Consider the following 24,852-nt stretch of genomic DNA (forward strand, 5'->3'; position numbering starts at 1 on the left):
CTGTGCAACTTCGTTACCTGAGTGACTTCATATGGAACAAGAGCTGAATTTTTCAATTCTGTGGGAAAAGGCATCAGAATCAGCTTGTTTTCTGGACTGGAGGTTTTTTCTTCCCAAAACAAAATATTATTTTCACATGGCGATGTAAGAATCTGCCTGTGACCTGTTCACAGTATTGTAATGCTGGGCATATTCCCTTCAGCAAGTGCTTATTATTACACATACAAAGTCAGTTTCAGTGTTAAAAAGTTAATGGATGCATGGCAGTGGCATTTTCCCATATTTAAATGGATAAAATAAGATGTTTGGGTAAGAAGAATAGACAATAAAAAAGGCTAGCAGGTGTTTCATCACAGACAAATAATTGCATGACCTGAATTCACTGTAAAGGATTTCTATAGAACAAAAAGCAGCATTTGAAGGTTCAGTTTCTCAGTACTGACGTAGGTGTCCTCACAAATAGACCAGCCCTTCAAGGTTACCAGTGAGGGCAGAATTGCTGGAATCATAGTACTTTGCTGCTTAGTTTAAATGGTGAAGGAACAAATGGAGCAAGGACAATCCTGGGGCAGGATGGCTCAGTGCAGAGTCCATGGAGTAGTCTGCAGGCATCTGTGAGGATCACCTTCTCCTCAAACCCCATCAAGCCTTTCAACTTGTGCTGAGTCTTATGGTTTCTTTCAAAGTGGTGAGGCAGGCCTACTCCTCAACTGCAGTGAAAGACCCTGCAGCCACCAGCCAAATCTTCTTGCATATGTCCAACTGCTCTTGAACATTTATGCCTTAATCAACTGAATAGCTTGTATATGCATTTCCTATCCCTGGTATCTTGTACTGCACCCAAACACGCAGAGCTGGACTGTTGTCCACCTGCATGCAGGAGGGCTGAATGTCAAACAGGTTTGCTTCAGTCCATAGCCAACCCCAGGCTCTAGCACTTCCCAGACCTGTGCTCCTTTGACAGGTAATATGTGAAAGAAAGCAAAGGAGAATGTCAGCCTTGTGCCTGTAGCTCATGATCCACAAAATGTCACTGAAAATAACATTTAATAACCAAATAGTAGTGCTATTGCCAGAAGCAGTCTTCAGGATTAACCCTTTCCTGTAGAGTTGCCCAACACTGAACTTTTTACTGCACTATAATTTTAAGTCCTCTGCTAAAAAATCCTCAAAATCATATATGGAGGGGAAGGGGGTAGGGATGGAGTAAATTGTATTGACCTGTTTGAAGTGTTCTAAAATTAGCTTCACAAGGGAATTAACATGTTTAGGGTTTCTCCATAAACAAATCAGTAAGCCTTGAGTAAGCTCTGCTCAGGTAGTTTAGGCATTTGAAGCTGACTTACCACAGGGGAAGTATTCTGCATAACAGCTGTGACGTATATTAGATGGCTGCTCTTTCCTTGGACGGAAGTGGGAGACTGAATAGTGTTTAAAGGACATTGATGCTAAAGAAGAAAAAGAAGTCAGAATCTGGAGTACATGATAAGAACAGATGCTACCTACCCCCATCACTACCTCTTGCGTGTCCTGCACAGGGAACATGCTCCACATGCAGCCAGCGATGCTCTGATGACAGCACAGATAGGCTCTTTGATTGGAATTGCCTCTGAAGATTTGATAGCTGTTAAACTGCCCTCTTCATGGAATGATGTAGCCATTATTTTTGTTAATTGCCCAGCTTTTTTCATTTGTTCTGCTGAAGTATTACACTGAATTAGGCCACAAAGGGAACATTTAGCCGTGTAACAGAATAATGTGTTGTAGAGATGGGGACAGAAATAAGAGCACCACAGCTTCCTCTCTGTAGTATCATGTATTTTTTAATGTTACCCTGTTCGAATTACTCTTTTCAAACTGACTGCTTAGCAGGGGCTGTCTAGATAGGAAACACGATCCTGTTTCTCACAGGATCTGTCAATGTGTGAATGGAACTGCTAAACTGATTTACAGTGTTTAAGCACAGCTACTGCTGGATATGCAAGGCTAGAGTTACAGAACAATTAGTGTGAAGACATCAGTGGTATTTTATTTATGAAAGGTCTGTTGGTGTTCTGTAATTAGGCCGATCTAGCCACAATAATTTATGAGCTGTAGTTGGCAAAAAATACTCACAAAAAGTTAACTGCAGTAGGCAGTGACCAATGAAATCTCAATCTTTAAATGTTTTGCAGCTAAACCACTGTTATTTATAGATATGATCATTAAGGAGTTTTTATATCCTCCCTACTTCTTGCACAGGATGCGCTTGAAGAGCACATATAGAGGAGATATATGTGCTCTTCAGACCAGATGCACAAGTGGAATGTGTGCATGGTCTTAGCCCTGCACAGGCTTAAATAATTAAGATGATTTAAGTTAATGCTTTTTCCTTTGCTTTGCCGTGGAGCAATAGGGTGTACACGTACTTCTTGAAAACGCACTGCTTGTGTTATCTCAGTCCATACAGATAAATTCTTCACACCTTTTTCCTGATTCTTTGGGAAGTTTTGCTTGACTGAAAGCCAAGCAGTCAACTGTGACCTGCTTGTGAGCTTTAAAGTGCCCCAGTAGCAGGCCAAGATGCAGATTATCATTTGTTATCCCGAGATTCTTTGAGAGTTCTTGCATTCAGAAGTACAGTGCTTTCAGTTCCTCGCATTTTTGCCTTAATAAAATGACTTCAATGGGCTGCTTATTTTGCAAATGATGGTACAAATATGACTATGATATTCGATTATTTGTTAAGGTTTTTCAGTCACCAAGTGAGCATAGATATCTGTCCTTCAACATTTTGTATTGTGGGCAGGTAGAGAGCCTTTCTCTCAGTCTCAGTTTTATTTAAAGCGAAAAGATTCTATGTAGGAGCCAAGACCCATAACTGTCATATTTTCATCATTTCTGGCAGCATGGCAAAACATACAGTGAAAGCTGACCAAACCTGAGGAAAAGAGCTAATGGGAAATGGGGTGACTGAAGTGATGCTGCCTGCAGGCTCATGTTTTGGCTAGAGGGATGTCCTCACATGTTTAGTTCAGGTCCGAACCTGAATTTATGCTGTAGCTTGTAGCCCATCTATCCAGCTATGCCCTTGCAGCCAGGCCGTTCTCTCCCATAGCTTAGATTCAAGGGCTTTGTGGGAAGGTGTCCTGGGTTCAGCAGCAGCAGTAATTTTTCCCCTTCTTAGTAGCTGGTGCAGTGCTGTGGTTTTGACTTTCAGCCTGGGAACAGCGCTGATAACACCAATGGTTTTAGTTGTTGTGTGGTAATGTTTACTGTGACCAAGGACTTTGTGAGTCTCATGCTCTGCCAGGGAGGAGGGGAAGCCGGGAGGAAGCAGAGACAGGACACCTGACTCAAACTGACCAAAGAGGTATTCCATACCACAGCACGTCATGCCCACTATTAAACTGGGGGAGCTACCTGGAAGGACGAGATCACTGCTTGGGTCAGGCTGGGTATCGGTGAGCAGCTAGTGAGCAGTTGTATTTTCTTCCCTTGTTATTTCCCTTATCATTATTATTACTGGTGGCAGCAGCAGTGGTTTGTGTTATACCTTAGTTACTGGACTGCTCTTATCTCAACCTGTGGGAGTTACATTCTTCTGATTCTCCCCCCCATCGCTGAAGGAGCTGGGGGGAGGGGGGAGAAGGGAAGTGGAGTGAGCAAGTGTCTGCGTGGTTCTGGGTTGCCAGCTGGGCTTAAATCACTACAGGAAGATGCTAATGCAAACCTACCTGAACAGCTTGGGCTCCATCACTGTGAGTCACACTCAGGTTTATGCTAAGTGGTGGCAACCAGCAGGAATAGCTTCTAAAATCAGCTTTCCACTGTGCGGGTGGAAGTGGGCTTTAGTGCAAACACAGGCAGATTGCCTTAAATGGCTTGCAAAGCCCCATTTGCCTTTGCAGTGACTGGGCAGAGAAGTACTCATAGAATCATAGAATGGTTTCGGAAGGGACCTTAAAGACCTTCTAGTTCCAACTTCCCTTGCCACAGGCGCTATCATGGAGCCATGCAGGCAACATGCACTTGGTCCTTGTTCTTGGGGCTGTCTCCCAACAAGTCACTGGGCAGAAGTTGGAAGAGAGTCTGAGTCAGTCTGGGGTAAAAAATAGACCATTGTGGTAAAGGAGGAGGTTGGTGATTTGTGCTGATAAACTTGTTAATGTTTAGATTATGATAAAAGTCTCTTGGCCTTTGTCCAGTCTCATTTATTGTAACACTTTTGGACAGGTTTGAATGAAACTGGATCTATGCTGGAGAACTGAGACACTCGCTTTACTGGACAATTTGTCTAAGACTCAGGATGGTACAGGTAAGCTGACGATTGTTTCCTTAAGACCTTCTTAACTTTTATATATTGTGTTTACATTCTCATCAGAGTGTACCAGCCTGTATATCTAATAATAAACCCTACTGATTCCCTTGATAAACTGCTGGTTTACCCCCTGTTTTCTAGTCCCTTTTCTTATCTGATCTCTGCTCTGCTCATGCATGGCGCTTTTTTTTCCCTCTGATCTCTCAGTTAGTCTTTATTACACGTCTCAGATTGCTGAATGAAAGCTGGTCTCAAATAGCATTTGCTTTTAAAGGTTTGATTACTTGATTTTGAGACCTAAAAGCTCTTGGTTGGTTTATAATTCAGTGATTGTTTTATGAGGGTTTTTTCCTCCAATATTACGTGTATTTGTATACGTTCTTTCTCTGGCCTTAAGTGTAGTGATATGTTTACAAAGTTAGTATATCTCATAGACACTAAATGGGCAAATTGGATTAATCTTAGAAGATACTGTACAAGGATTGGTGTGTCTGTGTGTATTATCACAATTTCCAAATAGCTCAAAAATTTCTAAAGTTCCTTGGGTCTGAGTTTTATTTTTCTGTCAGTGAAAAGAAACATATGAATAGTTGCTGACATGTGAACCTCCATCTCACCAATTTATTACTATTGGTGAGCCCCCCAAAACAATTAAAGATGTAAAATTAAAAGCAACTGGAAACTTTATTAATCTGTCAGGTATACCAGGCACTGCCAACAACTTCTTGGCCTAGCAGTTTTTGTCTGGGCAAAGTCCCATAGAAATTTGAATAAGAAGGGTTTATACATGGTAGAACTAGATGATCTTAAAGTCCTTTCCAGCCCTAACTATTCTATGATTCTATGGCAGCAGCACGCAAGAGTGGTTAGGTGCAGAGGAGTGTAGTGATTTGATAATTCAGGTTGGGACTGTCAATTCCTACATCAAGCAAATGTGGGAAGGCAACAGCGAACGATAGTTGTCAGAGATGTGGACAAATAGGGGCCAGGTCTGGTATTGCAGGTAGTGGTTGGAGGATAGGAAGCAGTGGCAGATAAGAAAAAAACCTGTCAAGAGTAGTAAAGTCACTTTGAAATTGATGAGAAAATCCATGAACTTGATGTGGAAAGAGAAGATGGGGCAACAGAATAAAAATATTATATTATTTGCTGTGATCATATAAAAACTTCCTGACTCTGGTCTTGCTAATGTATAAGGTAATGTAAGTAGGTACAATTTTAATGTCAAGGGACTCTAAACAAAGTTCCTCTTCTCTTCTGACCATATTTATTTTCTTATCACCTTTTGCATGTAAATCACATTAATGTACTCTCCCAACCTGTGCATAAGCTGGGAAGATGCAATATTGGTTTAAGAAAGCTTACCTGCATCTAAGGATGCCTATCTTACTTTTAGAGATCTTGTCCTTATATACCCCTTTCAAATTAGTCCAGTATCCAGTAATTCCCCTCTTTGATTCTGGTCCATACATAGACATGTTTGCTGAGCAGCTTGATAACATTTTTCTCTGAAAATATTTTCACAACCCTCAAGCTACATAAGCTGTCTCTGAACCCAGTGCAACTGCTGTGCAAATGGGATCAGAATTCAGACTCAGGCAAATATCTTAGCTTAATTATTATCCTGGCCTAATGAATGTACTGCGAATCTGATTATAATAATACTGAATTACTAGAATAGTACCTCTGAAAACACATGTTAACAATGAAGGTCCATGGTCACTGTCTCCTATTGTATCCCAGATTTTTATTCTGAGACTCACAATACTATTCTAAGACCATGTGGATATAGTTTTTGTTGTGATTAAACAAACTCTTGTTGGATCTTTTTGACATTCAGCTATTGCTGAAGATGTTAAAGCAAAAGTAAATGTACTAATCATTGCTAACAAAGCAGACTAATCCACACTGACCTACAATTTGTTTAGGATCCTTTGGAGCAACAAAGAGATTAAAGTATATAAAAAAGAAGAGGTAAACAGTGGGTCAGAGATTAGAAGTGAAAAAGGGAAAAGCTGGCTTCTCCCAGACCACACACTGATAGTGGACCTTTGGTCAGTGATTGTTAGAAAATGTTCCATGTTTCATTTTCCCCCAGAACCTTAGAAACAGAAGCCTTGATTGGCACTTGTCATGGCCGATAGAGAGACGAAGATGCTTTGGTAAAAAGGAGAGGGAGGCAGCCGTGTCAAAAGCAAAAGTAGTCAAAGGACGATTCCTCCTTTCTGTGGTTTTGTCTTTTCCTAAATTATTCAAATCTGGGTGGCATCTTAGGATAACCGGCATTTTGGCACAGCTTAAAGGATTGTCTCAGTAACTCTATTGAACTAAGGCTGCCACCCTTTAAAAAAAAATTATAAAGAAGCAGATCTTCTATAATCTGATATGTATACAAACCAAAAGCAGCTTGGTGCAGGCGTCTTAAATATTTTAGAAGGGCAGGCAGCAATTTCATCCATTTTGTGACTGATTGTCTTCTTCATCCATGTGCAAGAATGCTACTTATTGGTTTTAAAAAAGCCTTTATTTTTCTTTAGAATATCCATAGTTGTTTGCAATGTATCTGGTGGTTACAAATCCAAGTCAGGCCAGCTGGAATAGAATCAGCAAACATAGGGAATTTTCTCAGTCGAAAGAAGCTTCCTTACCAAAGGGGAATCTCCTCTATTGATGGTCATCGTGATTATGGATTTTTCTTTTAGGGGCAATTTTCTTTCTTTCTTTTCAGAAACGGACTGTGTTCCCCCCCTTAGCGTTTTGTCTGAACCGTCCTGCCTGGTGTAAATGGGCTCCCCAGGGTTAGGAGCTCCTCTGCCATTCTAAACTGCCATTTTGTGCTTTGGGATCCTCTTTACTTATTCATAACCAAAGCCAAATCCTGCTCACTTTGGTTATCATGCACTGAAATAAATAATTACATAAGTTCATCAGGATTAGATGTCCAGTGGTGTTCTGCACCTAACTTACCAAAACCATTCAGCAAAGGCCACGCTTCCCACACAGTTAAAACCATCACAATTGGCTATAGTTAGCACAAAAAATATCATCTTAGCCCCTATATTGATGTCTTTGCTTTGAGCTCCTAGCAGGACAACCATGAGCTTCATTGTCTGGCTTAGTTTTTTAATTCCTACTGAAGAAAGTCATTGTTTTTCTGAAAGGGCTAACTACCTTGGGCAGACTTCTTGTATGTAGGATACCCAGAGAGTTTCTGAGGTCCTTCATCCCCATCCAGCAATGGCCAGCAAGCTAAACTCTTCATAATGGGCAGATTAAAGTGTCAAAAGAAACTAACTGCTTAAACACAACTTCTAATGAAAAAAGGCTGAATAGTTTTGCTGAGTTGGGTTGAGTTTAGTCCATAAAAGAAGTCTTTCAGACTTTTATGGACAGGGCATGCACATTCATTATGCCTGTAACACAGACCAAGATAGTTACGCAAAATTCCTGAGGAGACAGCTGAAATGAGAGTAGTCCCAACACTGGGAACTATGAGGTAAGGACCTTTTTACTTGGCAGCAGAAGCAGGATCACTGAGTGCTTTGAACTATGACATTGTGTTTTTCTCAACTGTTCTCTGAGGAAGGGCCAAAAAAGATGCACACTGATCTCTACCATTTTGTAACATTTCTTACTATTCATACCTTTATGTATGATCTACCTTTTGTCATCTAGCATTAGAAGACCCAGTTGAAGATTCACATGAAGTGAAAGATAGATTTTGCACTGGAGGTGGGATTTTGAAACTCTGCAGAAAGCCTGCATGAGATTCTTCATGTGGACTTTGGTGGATCTCCCAGACTGGGTTGCAGAAACCTCAAGATGCAGAGCAGCAACAGGAAGAAGAGGAGGAAGAAGAACAAGTCGTTCATATTAATTCAAAACTAAAGAAGGCTTAACTCCATCTGCCAAGGCACTGAAAATACAACCATCTCTGGCTTCCAAGTTGGTGAGTTTTTATGTCTAAGCTTGTGTTTGATTCCAGAGATCAAATGTGAAGAGAGTACTTGAGCCATTAGAAATAAACACCTGCCCCAATCATTTTCTATTATGTTGCCATACCTCAGACGTGATTGTGATTATCAAATAACCCTTAATCAGCAGGAATACACTTCTGAAGATTATGTCTTCTGTAAAGTGATATCGTTCACGATAGCAGGACAGGCAGGGGGTCTGTTTTCAAAAATAAATAATACACTCAAAACCTGAGCAAGCTTTCCTTTTACACAATTGAAACTCTTTCTGTGTATAAAACAACTGGGCTGTCATGTGCAATTGCCCAGTGACATGCATGAAAGTTCCAGTTTTTTGCATGTACGGTTTAAGCTGCTCTGCTACATAATCCTGACCCAAAGAATTTTCAAATGCATTGTTTCATCTGATTAGAACTAAAAACATCCTTGCTGATGTCACCATGTGATTGGCAAGTAAGACTTACACCCTGCAGTGTGCAAGTGTTCACAGATTCTGGTTTTAGGTCGCAGGTTTAAATCAGCAACAGTATCAAGCAAAATGCTGACTGACCAGAATATCCTAAACTGGAATTATCTGCCCAGATCACTGCAATCAGTAGCCTTAAAGTGCTAACTGTATGATCTATATTTCCCTCAGACTGTGAAATTAGATTCCTTTTACAGATCCATCACGGCAGTATTGAGCCATTTGATACATCATACTACACTTGTCAGCCAGCCTTCCCTGTTCATCTGGACTGTAAAGCATATTAAGCAGACAATAATAGTACCCTTCAGAATGATTAGGTTGTCACATTTTCCAGTCTAATAATGTACTTTGCTCCTGTATCCCACAGGCAGCAGAGGGCTTCTTTGAAAGCCAGGTCCTCTGTTCTTCACTTGCAGAGGGTGATTCCAGGGGCATTTTTCCCCTCCTCTGCCATTAAGTTTCCTTCTCCATTTCTCTGTGGTACCTGTGAAAGTCAGCACGGATGCCAGGCCTTCGTTCAGCCACACTTCATCCCACGGTGCCAGTTCCTGGAAAGAGACTGAAATGTGCTGGCAGGCTGCAGAGTCACAACGAGGAGTGAAAAGAGAGTTGTTCAAACAACATCTAATGGACTTAATCCCCACTTCCTGCCCTTTCAGGATAACAACCAAGTTTCAAAGGCAGTGCAAACTAATACACAACTCCTAGGAGCAGTTTGACAAAGTTAAAACATCCATCAGACTGAAACTGGTGGCAAATAAAAGTCTCTCAAGAGGCTAAGAAAGGTGAACGACAGATTTCTTTTGTGAGTGTTTCAGTCTACCCAGTGACCTGCAGCCTGGCTGTGGCCAGACGTGAAAAGCACAGCCTGCCCAGAGCAGTCCCTGCCCTCCTGGGCTCTACAGCCCAATTGCTTCACTGCATGTGCCAAGGCTTAGTGTCTATGGAGCTATTTTGGTGCCATATAGGGAAAACTGCATCGGGGTGCTGTAGATGCTAAATTTAACTTAAGTAGGGCCAAACTCTGACTATTTAGAGTCGGTATTTTGGTGGTCAATTTCAGGTACATCATCCTTATGTTTACCCTTCCAGTAGCTGCTTGCTTTATTTGGTTGTATCTGTACAAGAAAAAAACCCCACAACCCAAACCCCACTGAGACGTGTTCCCTGTTGTTTCTCTGGAAACTCCCTCATGAGGCAGTGGGTGGATGACAAAGTATCGCTGACTTTAGGCCTCTTCCTGCTGTGTCAGAAATACCATGGTTGTCATGCAAAGTCATGGTCTGTTTCAGTGGGTCAGTTTTATACTTGCTGGTGTTTTGTCATGTAAGGTGATGATCATCTGGGACACTTTTTTATTGTATGAGGTCTTTTTTATCCTCTTTCAGCTGACATTAAGCCAGCATGGGGACATAGTGTTGCATAACTCCAAGTTGTACCTTTCTGGCTGCTGTGACAGAAATACAGCTGCATGTTCACGCCTGGTTTGGAACCCATTTGTAGAGCTAGGGACCTGCTACAACCTGTTCTGCTGTTAATGATCATAGCGATGTCACATAAATCTTTCAAGGTGTCAGCATCAATTCAATCTTTTCACTACCACAGGGATGTGCAAGCAAGCTGTGGGATTTCTGGCCCTGTTGTCAGCCATGTGCATTGTGCCAGTGCTCTTCTTCTGGGCTGGGGCATCAACCTCCTCTGAATCACTGCTGACAGCTCCTAACAGCACAAGCAGCAGCCTCGTAGCCACTTTTCCCATCCATACTTGCTGTCGGCAAGATTCACGCTGAAAATGCCAACAAAGCAAATTATATGCTATTGTACAATCATGCTACAATCATTTCTGTAGAAAATGTGCCTTTAATAAGTGCTTTGTAAGAAGTTCCCTCCTCTTTTGTGTTTAGCATAATGAACCTTCAGACAGCATTTTAAAGAAAGCATAGCAGTCACTAAGGTCCTATTTCTGTGTTTATTTATCCACCAATTTACATTAAGCGACAAGTATAATTAGCTTTTCGGGATAAACACTAAGCAAACGGGGAATGTTTTAAAAGCATAATAGGGCACCCTGCAGTGGTTATCTTTTTTTAATACTTTATTCAGAAAAGATATTCCCAGATGCCACAGATTCTCTTATTTGGCATTGCTTAATGTTTGGTGCTCCAAGACTCTTGCTGAGCCCTGTATACAGGCAGGCCGCTGCCTTCAGGAGTCATTAAGAAGCCTTATCTAGCAGATTTAAGGTGTGCTGCTAGATAGTTTGGCCAAATTAGCCCTTTCTAAAGGCCTAATCAAATCAAAGCAACTGGGTGTACCTGGGTGCCAACTCAGTCACACCATGAGGAGGATTAATGAGGTGAACCAAAGGCCAGAGAAAGCCCCAGCCAGGTCCACGCATGAACCACAACAACAGAGGTACAAATGCCAACAGAAGGCTTGACATTGGCATTCTCAGATGTGCATAAATAGAGCAGTGCAGCTCCTGGCTGTAAGGGCCCAACAGACTGGTGTTCCTGGAACCTTGTGCCTAACCCTGAGGAGTAAACCTCAGGTGTGGAGCTAGTGTCTGGGATCATGGCATGCACTGCTCAGAGTGTTTTGTCCCTGCTCAGGTTGATACAGATCATTTTTATAGTGATGTACCCTTATTTTCACAAAGATGTTCATATGAATCTAGAACTGACTCCCTGTGGCTCTTACGTGCTGTTCTGAGCTTCTAGATGAGAGTCAGGTTGTATTTCTCACCCCTGACATGTATCTCTTCTCTTGGTAGTGCTCTTGAATCCAGCGGTTCCCCTGTGTTCTTCAGGGTGATGTGCACAGGAGCATCCATCCCTCTGGACCTTGTTTGGCCTCTGCACTGCTGCCCTGCCCGAAAAAAAACATGGCGGCAGGCCAGCAGGATGGAGAATTGGATGTGAGTATAGGCTGTCTCTTTAGTCAACAGAGGCAATCTGTGCTACCCATCTGGAAAAGCCTACTTCTCTCTATTGACCACAGAGGGAGCCTAATTTAGGCTGCCTACTAACACTAGCTAGTAAGAAGTGCCTTTCTCCTTTGGTGGGCTGCAAAGAAGCTGTTACAAAGCCCTCTGGGCTGGCCTCCCAGGAGCTGTTAGCTACTGCTCTGCTCTGGCAGGGATGCCAGCTGGAGCTGTGTGCCCTCTCTGGTAGAGCGACAGCATGAACTCCACTGTTCTGGAGGCTTATAACAAGACAGTGGCAGTCCTTTCACCAGAAGAATAGCAAGGGGAAGTAGGAGGGAGAAACTGTGTTTATGCATCAGGCCTTTCCTCTTTCACACCTCTGTAGTGAACAGTTGGATGTTGCTTATTTTTGGAACAAACAAAATTCAGCAAACACCATCTGCTTCTGACAAAATGAGCAACGCTCACTAAAACAGGAATATGCATTAAAATACCTCTGAAAGAACAACAGGTCCCATAAAAATATAACAAAGGCTGAGTTTTTCTTCAATGCCAAAAATATGGATAAAAAGAAGCGTTTGTGTGGAATCTAAAATAGAGCTGTACCTAACAAAATCCTAAAATAAACAAAAAAATACTTTGATTTTTTTCTGCATGAAATTTAGCAGCTGCTTATTAATCTGTCTCCATCACAAGTCATCGGGGACACCACACAGAAGTCACAATAGCAGTTTGAGTGTTTCTGCTCTTCTGTGATGTCCTGAACCTGCTTTTGCCTTACACAGAACTGAAAGCAGCTCAATCTGATGGGCAATTCCAAGTTTTCATCTGAGATGTTGCCATTTGTTCAGCTTTGTCTTTCTGGAAATGCTGCAAGCCAGCAAATGCCCAGTCCTAATCCTTGCCCTAGTAAAGCAATTCACTAAATGAAGACCGTTGGAGCAGATTTCTAACTTCACCCTGGGAGAGATAACATCCTTGTAGCTCTATCTTCCATAATGTCTGAGTACTGGGAGGACACTTATCAGTGGTGCTTGAATCTGTTCGGTGTATATGGTCAGGAAATCGGGCTTTGAGAGCATCTTCAGGGGTCCTGTTTCCAGGCAGAAGTAATGTTACAAGTCTAGGTCTCATTCATATTCTCCAGTTTATATATGTGAAATTGTATTAGAGCTGTTGACATTGGGATTGAACTGGAAGTTCATGTTCAGCGAGCTATTCATTATGACCCTCAGATCTTTGTATTGGGAAGTCCTTACTTCCTAATAGAAGGTCATTTCAAAGCTCATACTTCTTTCCTGTTTTCACTAGTTAAACCATCCAGGTTACCCTGGATTAGCAACAAAGCTGCTTAACAATATATCATCCTCCTGAGCAACTGGCCCTCTGTGGTCTTTCGTGACAAGGTGTTTCTTCTGCATCATTGACAAAGAATTTAAACAGGAGTGGGCCAAGATACAGCTCTAAATGCTCGTGTAATTACATTTTTAGACCTGTCAGCCAGCTTTTAACACACTGGATAGGTAGTATGATAGTTTTGTGTCATTCTGGTGTCTTAATAAAAATTTCATGTGATACCAAGTGAAATACACAGTAGAAGTCCCAAGTCTATTACCTATATCAACCAAACCAGTAATCTTATCCAAAAAAGAAATCAAGTTAGTTTGACAAGATCTATTTTCATAAACCTGTGTTGACTGGCGTTAATTATATTTCTCTCCTTCCATTCTTTATTAATCAAATCCTTTATCAGCTGCTGCTCTGTTTTGCCTGGGTTTGATGTCAAGCTGACAGGTCTATAATTACTTGGGTCGTGCCATTTACCCTTTTTAAACAGTGGCACAATATTAGCTTTCTTCCCAGCCCTGGTGCTTCCTTGGTGTTCAGTAAGTAAGGAGCCAAAAAACTGCTCCAATTTCTGTTAAAAGTCTTTGAAACATTTTTCCAAGTTAGCTGATGTCTAACTTTTGTGGTTGCTTTTTAATATCCTTATAAGCTGCTATTACAATGGAAGGCACTTCATGATCATCTTGTGATTTCATAACATCAGTGAATTCAGTATAGCAGTTTGGTGGTGTTTTAATTACAGCAAAGGGATATATACTGAGCACTATTGCTTTTTCTTTGTTGCTATTATTGATGTTTATAACCCTTCTTAGTGTCAGTAGACTAATGCCATTGTTAGGATTTCTTTTGTTTCTGATACAGTTTAATTCTTCCATTGTGCTCATTTACATCAAAACACTTTATGAGCTTTAGCTGAACAGAGTTTCAAGATTACTCAGAATTTAACTAACAAGCTCAGTCCCATGGAAGTCAACAAATTTCCCAGGGCCCTGCGCAGGACACCTAGATGTTGCCACCATGCCTAATGTGATATTGTATGACTAACCCAAAACAGCCTGGGCAGTCAGGTCTTTGGAAGCTCAACCTATGGTGCAAACTTTCCTGAGGAGAAAACAGTGCTAGTGACTCGGGGGTTGTGGACTGTACTGCTTACTAAGTGACCCAAGGACCAAAACTGATCTTTCTATTTAGCCCCTGGATGGATTCCCATGAGAAATGTATTCATGACTTAAAAAAACCCACAAAAACAACAAAGAAGATAAGGAAGACATGAATATACAATAATGGGGTGGGGAAAACTCCCAAATGTTAAAAAAGTGTCAAAAGAATTATTTCCTTGTCTCAGTGGTGTGGGTGGGAGAGACATGAAAACATGGCATAAATCTGTGCTCACATTCCTCCCATTTTGTTGAGAAAAACTTTGGGTTTGATGTGTTTAAGCATTAAAGATACTTTTTGGGGAAGGAGAGAAGATAATGGTTTTTTAGACAGTTTCCTGCTGTAGATTACTGCTTCATGCTACATTGCACAGATGAAAGCAACCTGTGTCCTTTAAAGCAAAGTGTGAGGGGGTGGGCAGGGTGCTGGTATCAGGGAAGGGGAGGCAAGCGCTCAGTATGTAATCAGATAAAGTGGGCTGTTTGGTATTAGTGTGTTAGCTTTGTCCGAGCTCCTAGCATCTTCAATGGGCCAAAGCGCACTCTTCATTTGTCACCCCAGCGCACCTTTTGTGTGAATAATTTCCCATTGGTATTACCCAGAGCTTGGAGTCGATAGCTGACTAGCCTCTTCGCTTGTACTATTATTTCCAGCAAGCTTCATGCATCTGCAGTAAATCCAGGAGGATTTGCAAGGGGGCTGAGGAAGTATGAGTGGCAGAGTGAGATGATAAGGCCCGAGTCCCACGGAAACAAAAGGCTTCCCATTTTGTCCTGCCAGGACAGGCGCTGCCTTGGAATTGATTTGATTTGATCAAGTTTTTGTGAGCTGACCCCAGAAGTTCATGTGAGTGAAGAATTAAGCCCTCAAGCCTTTGCACGGTCACTAGTAAGCCTTCACATTGATACCAAGGATGAGTATCTGTTGTGTGTTGGGTTGACTGTTTGATTTCATAAAGCAGATCACTGAGGCTTTTTCTGCTGATGGCTTTTTAATGGTAAGAGACTGAAAAGTGTCCAGTGACCCACAGGTCGATTGACAGAGCATCTTGGAAGAAAACATAGTTGCAAAGCCAGGTATCAAGTACCGTGTTATTAAGCTTTAATACATGCTGGAAGCTTAGGACCTAATGAAGTAAAGCATAATAATTTTGTAAATCCTTATTCTTACATTTGGTGTTCAACCAGGAAAGCACGAGACAGAATCAGCGTGAATCAGAAGGCCTACCTGATATTACAATCAGACCATGTTTGAAAGTCAGTGGAAAATCTTTAGAAGGGTGTAAAAAGATGCAGGTCCACTTCTGCTTTGGTAAAAGTGAAGACAAGCTAGGCATGTTAGTTTTCACAAAGTATAGCAGGAAAGCATGACCAGGCAGCTGGGCTAGCACAGGAAAACTGGTGTGAAAAATTAAACCTTTCCAAAAGAATGGAGTCTTGAGAGAGACCTTTTCTTTTTTTTTCCTAACAGATGTCATTATTTGAGCTACACAATGTGGTGATGTGTAAGTTTTATTAAGGGTTGCAAGTGATGTGAAATAAATCATTCTGCCCATCTATTGGCTGTGTGTAAGGGGTACACATAGACCTTCTTCAGTTTCATCCCCCTATTGAGAATCTCTTCTTACCTGTGCAATCTTTTATCTTTTGTTTGTGTTTATATATTTATGCCCAGGGAGGCTGATATTGATGATATAATACAACTGATTTTTTTCTCCCTTGGCCGTTCCTAGTACATGGCTGAGATTTAGGAATGGCAAACTGGCTGTCTCTTGCTGTTACAATGGCATTCACACCCTTATTTGCAAAGAGATGGTAACATTTGCATAACCTACAGAGAGGTATCCAAAATATAAGGATTTCTGTGTTTATGTGTATGTGTTTGAGAGAGAAGAAAGGGAGAGAAGCTAGTTTCAGACCAAAGTCTGAATCTTAAATTTATAAGGCGTATTTCTTTTAAAGGGGGAATAAAGTGAGTTATTTACAATGCCTCATGGATGCCACACCTGGGAGTTACAGGACTGTCTGTTGGGGAGGCCTGTAAAAGGAGGTGCCCTTTGGACCCCCTTACCCTAGAAAAAAAGGTCTTCTGTTTCATATGAAACAGTGTTTCTGTGTGCTTCAATTTGCTTTTACTTCTGTGCCACGGTATTTTACAGACTCTTGAACCTATTCTGTGCTTTTATCTAGCTGTGGTGATGTGTTAACTCTAACTCTGCACGCAGTTCATGGGAAACGTTGAAAACCTGTGTAAATGTTGGAAAGTCTCATTTAGGAAGCATATTCGCTTGAATGAATTGTCATATTTTTCTTGTAACAGGGTGCAAAAAAATATTTTGGTTAAAAATACTAACATGAGATTTTGAAGCCAGTCAAATGCAAATAAGACAATTCCCTTGAATTTGCAAAATATTGATGGACTTTCTTTGAAGTGGTGTGTGTGCTCATGTATATATTTTTGACATTCAATTTATGTCTTTACACAATATCATTCTGCCCCCTGGTTCTACATGAAATACTTGGCTCTGAAGAGTGTGAACTGCATGGGCAAATGCAATGAGTTGCAGTGATAGATCAGAATTATTGCTAAGAACCTGAAGGTTTGGGTTTCCAGCCCTGATATTTGAATGGTCAAGTCCCAGTATAAGGTAGTTTTTATTCCAGCAAAGTTTCTTGAGCTCCTTGTAAGTGGTATACTGGTTTTTCTTTCTGACTATTCTTTCCCTTGTAGTTTCTTTCTATCTGTCTCATAAACATCTATGATTGCCCAGTCAACAGCATTACTTAATTGGCTGAAGATTCTAATCCAGCTTTCCTGAAAGGTAAAGCATCATAGACACAGATGCCAATTATTCCATTATCTCTATTGACAGCCTGTGTAGTTTGATGTCCTTCAAAGCTCTGACACAGATATCCCATGGGAAACCATTGTCTCCAGTTAAAGCATGGTGCTGAAGAGCAGAGATTTTCTGTGTCTGCTACCACTGTATTTGCTGGATTTGGAAATGTTACTTAATCTCTTGCTTTCCTTATCTGTAAAATGGGAATAATGTGTTGTTCAGGGAAGGTTAAGAGGGTTAATCCTTTGATGTTCGTAAAATGTTACAAGATCTTCTTTATAGTTTTAAGAACATACAACAAATGTAAGCAAAACTCAGTGGAAGTTATGGAGTTGGGTAGGAATACAGGTTGCTACTGACTTCATGGTACAGCTGCCTCATTTTCCCTCTTGTTTAGAAACATTTTGAAATGCCAAAGCCAAATTTTCCAGTATAGTCTGACTTCTACACTCCTTCTTGCATTATGATGTGACCTTTCAGAATGCCGTACTGTAGTACTTTCCATCATCTCCTAGCCCTTACGTACTTGACTTTTCTGGTTTAATATCTTTTTTAATGTAAGGACCTTACTGTGAGTATGAGATTTTTAGTTTACAAAGGCAGAGTAAGCCACCTTCCCCTTCTCAGGAACAAGGCATGCTGCCAAAGCTGACGTGGCCCATGAGCTCTGCATGGACACAAGGTCCCCATGCAAGTCCCCCCTCATCCTGAACGCTCCTCCTGGGTGTGTCCTGAATCCTCTTTTATTTCCCTGGCATCTTACATGCCCTTTCCTTAACTATCCTTGTTCATACTCACCTGCTGGGCACTTTCCTTCTGCAGACTTATGCGTGCTTTCATGGGGGATCTCCTGTGTATTCTGTGAAGCACATAGGCAGAGTGCGGAAAACAGTTATATAGGCAGGACTCTGTGTATGGAGTAAATGCTACAGGTGGTGCACAGCTTGTGAACAAAAGAGCAAAGACTAATTTTCTTGTTCTCCACAGCAGTAACATATCCTATTTTTCTCCTAAGTGTCTTTTTGTGGTAAGATCTGAGAAATACTGAACTAGAAATGTGTTCTAATACTAACTGCTGTATGTATTCTTATTTTGAGGGATTAAATTTTAGTTTCACAATCCTCTCTGAAATATTTGGTTAGAATGATTTCTGATTTCAGTAAAAACAGTCTTTTTAAATTCCTCAATATTTGGCAAAAGTACATTATTCTACTTGTACCTAAGGAACTAATAGGCTTGCAGCTGTGTTGCTGCAAAGCTAGAATATGTACATGCTTTGCAGTCAAGACTTGACATTTGGTGGAAGATGAGTAACTAGTCCAGTCTGACGGATGTACCCCCTCACTGTCCCATAAGCCCGGCCCATTCATGACAGTGTTTCAGTACAGATGTGCACAGTGCAGATTTGGTTTGAGTTTAGCAGATGATTTTTCTTACCCTTTCATCAGCTCTGTGCAAACTGAACAGCTACGAAGAGAGGGCTGGAGCATGACTTTGGATACAATCACTTCTGTCACCAGGTCTGGGCTCTCTGATAAAGACAAGGAGAGGAGACACCCTGATGGTGGTAAGGCAGAAGATTGTGACTGGCTGTAAGAGTGGGACAAATATGGCAGACCCACATTTGGGTCTGTCTGCGCCCAAAGACCTATAGCAGCCTTTTAGGGGTATGTATTATGAGAGGTACAATGCACGTGGGGCCCAGTTTCCCCTGACCTCAGTCTCCGTGACTCCTACTGGGGGCACTGCAAGCAAGCTTATATTGAAAGCTATGGAGCTGTTTTTAAATGGTTCTTTACGGCAGAGAATAACTAATTAAACAGGTGGTTCCATGAGCGGTGCTACTAATGATGGCTGCTTTCCAGGGTTTCTCTCTCGTGTGGATTTCCAGGCTGTAACAAAGGTTGAGCTCATGCTGAGGTCTTTCCTTCAATGAGGGAATTAATAGGGCCTCCCTCCCTCCCTCTACTCTGCTGCCTATTTTCATGAAACTTGTAGGTACTTAATTCCTGTCAAACCTCTACGCCTCCGTCGCACTTGGTCAAAATTGATCGACGATTTTGAAACTTCCTGGGGACAGGCGGGAATAAACAAAGAGAGAGAAACAGATGCATGAGGAACATGGCTGGAGAAAACCCATTCCCTAAAGTCAAAATTACTGCCCAAGACTGGAATGGCAAACTGCTCTTTGTTTACCCTGTTGGTCGTACAGGAGGGAAATAATAAGTAAGAGGAGATCTATGCTGCTGGTGAGGCTGTCTGCACAGGTTTGGTTTTCCATGTTTCTAAAAGGTGTAAGCCTTTGTAGGGGGGCATAAGAATCACCCAAAAATCCTTTAAGGATTGGTAAAAATATGTGATAGAAATACTGACAGAGCTGTAATTTATTTCCTCTGAGTGTGAGCTCTACTGCAGCATATAAGTAATTTTACAGGGAGGCTATACAGGTTGTTAAAGGCTTCTTAAACTTGTGAAAACTGGTGTTGTTTTGTTGTTAAGACTAAACGAAAGTTCAAGTGATGTGTAAGACAAGCATTGTTCTTGGAAATAATGTACAATACATCCCTGTGGGATTCTCCATATTCTGACAGCTTCAGACCAACACAGGACACACATCCACAAAACTGTGCTCTATCTAGGTACAAATAATTGGACCTGTTACACATGAATATGTGACATCCTTTGGCTTTCATTAGGCACCAAATCAGAGTAGATGATCTAAGTGCCTAATCTGACCTTAAAAATTGATTAAATAAAAATTAAAGCTTGCCTTCCTGATCCTCCATTTCTGGGAGAGAGATGTTCCTCCCTCTTCCCCCTTTCCGAATTGTTACAGGGCTCTTTGGCTAGCAACTCAGTTGAAAGTGAAGTTGGAATGCTATGAATTACTTGGTGAGAAGGTTTTATTCAGAGCAAACACGACAGGGTTTGTTTCATGGTTTGATATTTTCCAGAATCACCAGATGGCGCCAATGCGGATCATCCTAGATCATCATTCACAGAGAGTTCGGACATCTACATGAACCAAGCCATGCCAGGGTGCAAACAAGAGGGCAACTTAAGAAAATTCATTGGGGGGAAATAGGTGTTAGATCATGGGGAGGTTCTCAATACTAAGAGTGGTGCAGCTCTTTTCCAGAAACTATGTCACGAGTGTGGTTGATCCTCTTTGACTTAAATCTTTCTTAGATGCTGCAAATAAGATTGATGTGTGCAAAGCCAATTTTGGCAAAAAATTGGTTTTCTCATTCCTTTCAGTACTGTAGTTTAGTTTGGAATTCTGAAGCATCTTATGTGACAACAACAATCTTGGAGCATCAGTCAATTTGTGCTTGAAATGGAAACTTCTGTTGCTGTTTTGCCATGGAAAGCCAAGATATCTTTGCTGTTGTTGTTATACAGATTTGGTTCATCTGGAGTGTGTAGGATAAGGAAAAAAGGCATTGAGGCGTCTTTATTTGTCCTTTTGTACTGTTTAGAACACAGCTGTAAACAAACAATGAGGCCTTCCCTCCCAATAGGAAGCCTTCTTGCACATGTCCCAAAACACAACCTGAAGACAAATGTACTCTTTTAAAAAGAAGCAAGAGATTTATGCTCCAAGCTTGTTTAGATACCAGTCAGAATACCACATTGCCGTAAGCCTGTGTATCACTCCCTTTCTCTGTACAGTAAAATGTTACCAATAATGATGGCAATAATAATACAGATTTTTTTTTTCTGACACTTTTGCAAATTATTACCGCTATTTTCCAGTTCTCACTCTAATTGAACAGGAAATTAGAAGAGCTGAGTCTCAACACTTTTTCCCTATCAGGTCCTGAATTTGCTGGCAGTTTCACCTGAAGTGAAAATGGAGTTTCTTTCATATGAAGGTGATGATGAAGTGATAGAAACAGCAGCCTAGGGACATGGATTAAAAATTACAAGGGGACAAATGAGTGTTAGGAGGAGTCTGAATGCAGACATGACGTAGTCAGTACCATACACAGAACTCACGAACTCAGCCTGTGTTTGTGGTATGACCGGACATTTCCCTCCAATTTTCTCACCCTACTTCCATCAGTTTTTCCTGCTGTGTTGGGTGTGAAGAAACAAGGCCAGCTTCCTATAGTCCAATAACTTGAGGTCCTTGTTTTCTTGGATGATATGACTAGAAATAAGCAAAAAAAACCCCAAACCCCAAAAACATGAGAGGGAATTTTTAATGATCCAATGTGTCCTGCTTGATTTCAATCAAGAGAGAGAAGTAGGAAAACCCATGTAATTTCTGTGATATAGATACTTAACACTGGAAAAGTGTATGTTAGTATACCTGTGTCTTATGACTGGAATAAACCAGAAAACTTTCATTCCTATTGGTAGCTTTGGACTTTGGAGTATATGTGGAGGATGCTGCTCTGCAGAACTTGAGTCTGAAGAGGTTCTTTTCTGGGACATTTAAAACAAGCAACAACAAGTGCATGCCACGCTCCCAGTCTACTGCCCGGCCAGGATGGAGCTCTTATGCGTTATACATGTTAAACATCTCCTATTCAGAGCTAACTTTGACTTTGTGCCCTGGGCCAGGTGAAAAGACTTTTCCAAATAAGAAAGAGTAAAGAGAAAAAACCCAAATCAAAACACAAGAAGCAAACCATAAATTGAAATTTCTACAAGAGGGGGTTTCTCTGTCAGGCATAGATGTGCATTTTAAAAAATTGTTTTCTTTATGGAAAAATTGTTTCCTTTTTCGTAAGGAAAAGTGGGGAAAAGAGTTCTTTTATGGGTTATTTTATCCTTTTTCTGTCTGCTCTTGCAGTCGACTTTTTGGCAAAATACTGCATCTTCAGCCAGGAGAAGTTGGCGAAGCACAAAAGGGCTTTTGAAGCAGTAAGTGTAAATTCAGACTTCTTTTCTTTTCTTTCTTCCTTTTTTTCCCTCTCTCTCTCCTCTTTCCTCCTGTGTCTGTAGACAGTTAAGCAGAAATAATAAGCACCATTGCTTGCAGTACACGTCCCATGAATTACGCTGACATCAAATGTAACTTTAGAATGGAGGCACGCTTTATTCTTTTCGACGAACTGTTCCCCTATCCATTCTTTATTTACATGTCGTGAGCCTAAGCGCTGCACAGCCAGTCAGAACACACACACAAGAGGGGGGGAGAAAAAAGGAGGCCATTAAACAAATTAAAAGGGATGGGGATGACTAATACAGTACTCTTGGAATCTGCAATTTGATTAGTCTGAGTTTAATACACAAAAGCAGCGCCGAAGCAGGAGGGGAGCCGAAGTGCTCTTTAATAACCTTCTACAATTAAATTATGGTGATGAATTTAACTATTCTGTGCTTCTAAAGGGGTCTTATTATCTGATTGACTCTGAAAGAAAGTCAGTATTTAACCAGGGTTCTTGAGTCCAGCTATTGGAAGTCATACAGTAGTTTTGTGCATTAACAACTATTTTTTTTGTTGTTGCGTGCCTCTCCCCATTTGAATTCATCTGTGATTTGAGAAAGATGGCTCTTAGGGTTATTTCCACTGCTTTTGATGGGAGTATATGCTAGCCCTCTTAATGTATTGCCCAGAGAGCTAAAATGAAAATTGCATGGTTGCGTTTGTCTCCTGTTCTGTATTTTCACTTGTAATTTGTAATTTTCATTTATAATTTTAGACTATTTCCCTCTTCTGGCCCTCTCCATTGTCTAACACCGCATCATTCAAATGTAGGCAGTGTGTAAAGCATGCTGGGATCTTTGAAAAAGACTTTTGCCATTAAATGGCAGTAATATCATCCCACAGTTTATCACGACTTCTAGTTTGATATCTTTCCCCTTACATGCATTTACATATGCTGAAGGTGGAGTAAGATATTTCGCATACAAAATATTAGCAGAGAGGGGAATTGAATACATTCCTTAAAATAGTATATTTCTTTTCTGTTACATTAGCAAATGTATCTCTTTCAGTGCTTTGATCTTTGACAGAGAAAGGGGCAGACACTTCACGATTAGCCTGATGTTGAAATCAGAGACCTGAATTTATTCAAATTAGAGGGACATGATAGAGGCAGAATCCAAATGTTCCAGCTTTTACTTTTAATGGCCAAAACGCTGGAGCTCCTTTGCAGAGTTTGATCTGAATATTTGGAGAGGATCTAGGCTGAGAGGATGAAAAGAGAGAATTATGCAGAGTACTGGCTATTCAGCTAGAGCCTTATTCTGATACCTATTTTCATGCTAAGTTGTATCTTTCTCTGCCAGTAGTTTCACTAAAAAAAAAAAAAAAGATACTATTTCTGGTGCTAAAATGCTGTGCTGTTTGAATGAGGGTGCTATATCCAGCCCTCGTTTTGTTCCGAGCAGGAGGCTCAGTGCCTCTGCTCCGCTATGCCAGCTGATGTCCCTGGAGCTGGTCCCCTGGCACGGCCGAGGGGCAGCGCTGGCCGCGGCTGCCTGCACAACACGCGCGCGTGGGGCTGGATTCGGAGGTCTTCATTCAGCTTTTGCGCAGCTGGCTGGCTCCGGTGAATGAGGCCTGAGTGTAATTTAGACCTCTGCTGCTATGCAGAGGAGGGAAATGGCTCTCATCCACACCCTGTGCTCCTCACAGTGTGCTCTGCTCCCAGGCAGGTGAGAAAGAGTGGGTCTGAGGGGCTGCTTGCTCTCCTTTTGTGGCATTTTGCGGTGCTGTTGTTTCATAAAGATGTGTGAGGACAAAGTATAGTGGTATGCAGGTATGGATAGCAAAGTGGCAGCTAAAGTAGCTGAGGAGTGCATAGCTTAAGCCAGCAGTGAGTGCAAAGGGCATGCTACATCTCTTGCAGCCTGATGTTAGGTACCCTGAATGGCTTAGAGGGGGTTGAAAATGGCTGTAATTTATGTTGGCTGCCCCCAGGAAATGTGAAAGCATCTGAAGATGGTCACTGCAGCAAAGACAAGGCTGTATCCCTTTTTTTCCTTCTATGGCTCCCTGCACACCCTGTGGAGAGGATGTGGGTGCTTGTGCTGTCCCACTGGCAGCATGGTTCCCTCCATCCCCCCTGCCAAGGGACTTTAGTCAAAGGCCTCCTCTGGCCTTCACTGGACATTGGGGTCTCAGCATGGCAAGCCTGTGTTCTGCAGATGTCCCCTTCTTGATGCTGCTTGTGGTTTTTGGGCTGGTGAATTACTGCTGGCCAGGTGTCAGGAGACTGGTAGTCTCTATAGCTTCGTTAATTGGGATGGAGCTACGGACAGCTTATGTACACTCAGAGGCCTTTATTTTTTGGCCATGTTTTTTACATAGGATGATCTATCTTTACCTTCGTAAAGGTTCAGTTAAGACCAAATACTTTAGACCAAGGGCATTGGAAGAAAAATTGTATTAGTGTTTTGATATTGCAGTTTATTGTTTTGTCCTAACAGTACAATCCTTCCTCTTGCTTATTAAATCATGGCAGAAACTTCCGTGTGAGCCAATGATGACAGGCAAACATGATGTCACTTTTTAACAAGATGCCAGCCAGAGGTTTAAGAGAGCTGATTTTTATCAGAAGCTTTTATACTACTTCCGTAGTAAAAAAAAATATTGTGAGTGCATCCATGGCTCATGTGTGGTGAAAAGGGCAGCACGCTGTGTGAAACCTAGGGATGTTGGGTTGAGCAACACTTCCTTTTAAGAAGATTGTGCTCCCAAATTAACTTGTTTCGATGCTAAGCATAGGAGAAACAGTGCTGCTGCTAAGGAGAACAATTGCTTTTCCTTTGTAGTCTGCCTGCTGGTTTGTTCAGGCCTGCTTTGTGTTCAGCCTTGGCTGGGTCTGGGACAGTGGTTCAATAACTGTGAAGCTCTGTGTTTAGATCCTAGCCAAATCAGTG

The 24,852-nt window shown here is 41.5% G+C and overlaps 1 long non-coding RNA gene across 1 annotated transcript in view; it reads left to right on the top strand.

Annotated features, from left to right (window-relative positions):
- The window catches only part of LOC133222316 (uncharacterized), a 236,693-nt gene that overhangs the window by 201,040 nt on the left and 10,801 nt on the right, over positions 1-24,852 (top strand). Inside the window, exons 3-5 of the long non-coding RNA XR_009728271.1 lie at positions 4,216-4,297; positions 7,976-8,253; positions 15,136-15,250. This is a non-coding gene — a long non-coding RNA (uncharacterized LOC133222316). The remainder of the gene's footprint in view (positions 1-4,215; positions 4,298-7,975; positions 8,254-15,135; positions 15,251-24,852) is intronic.

This window comes from Neopsephotus bourkii, unplaced genomic scaffold, assembly GCF_033783945.1.
Source record: "Neopsephotus bourkii isolate Nb327-2 ecotype Australia unplaced genomic scaffold, CSIRO-AGI_Nbou_v1 NB_1589, whole genome shotgun sequence".
Taxonomy (NCBI): Eukaryota; Metazoa; Chordata; class Aves; order Psittaciformes; family Psittacidae; genus Neopsephotus; species Neopsephotus bourkii.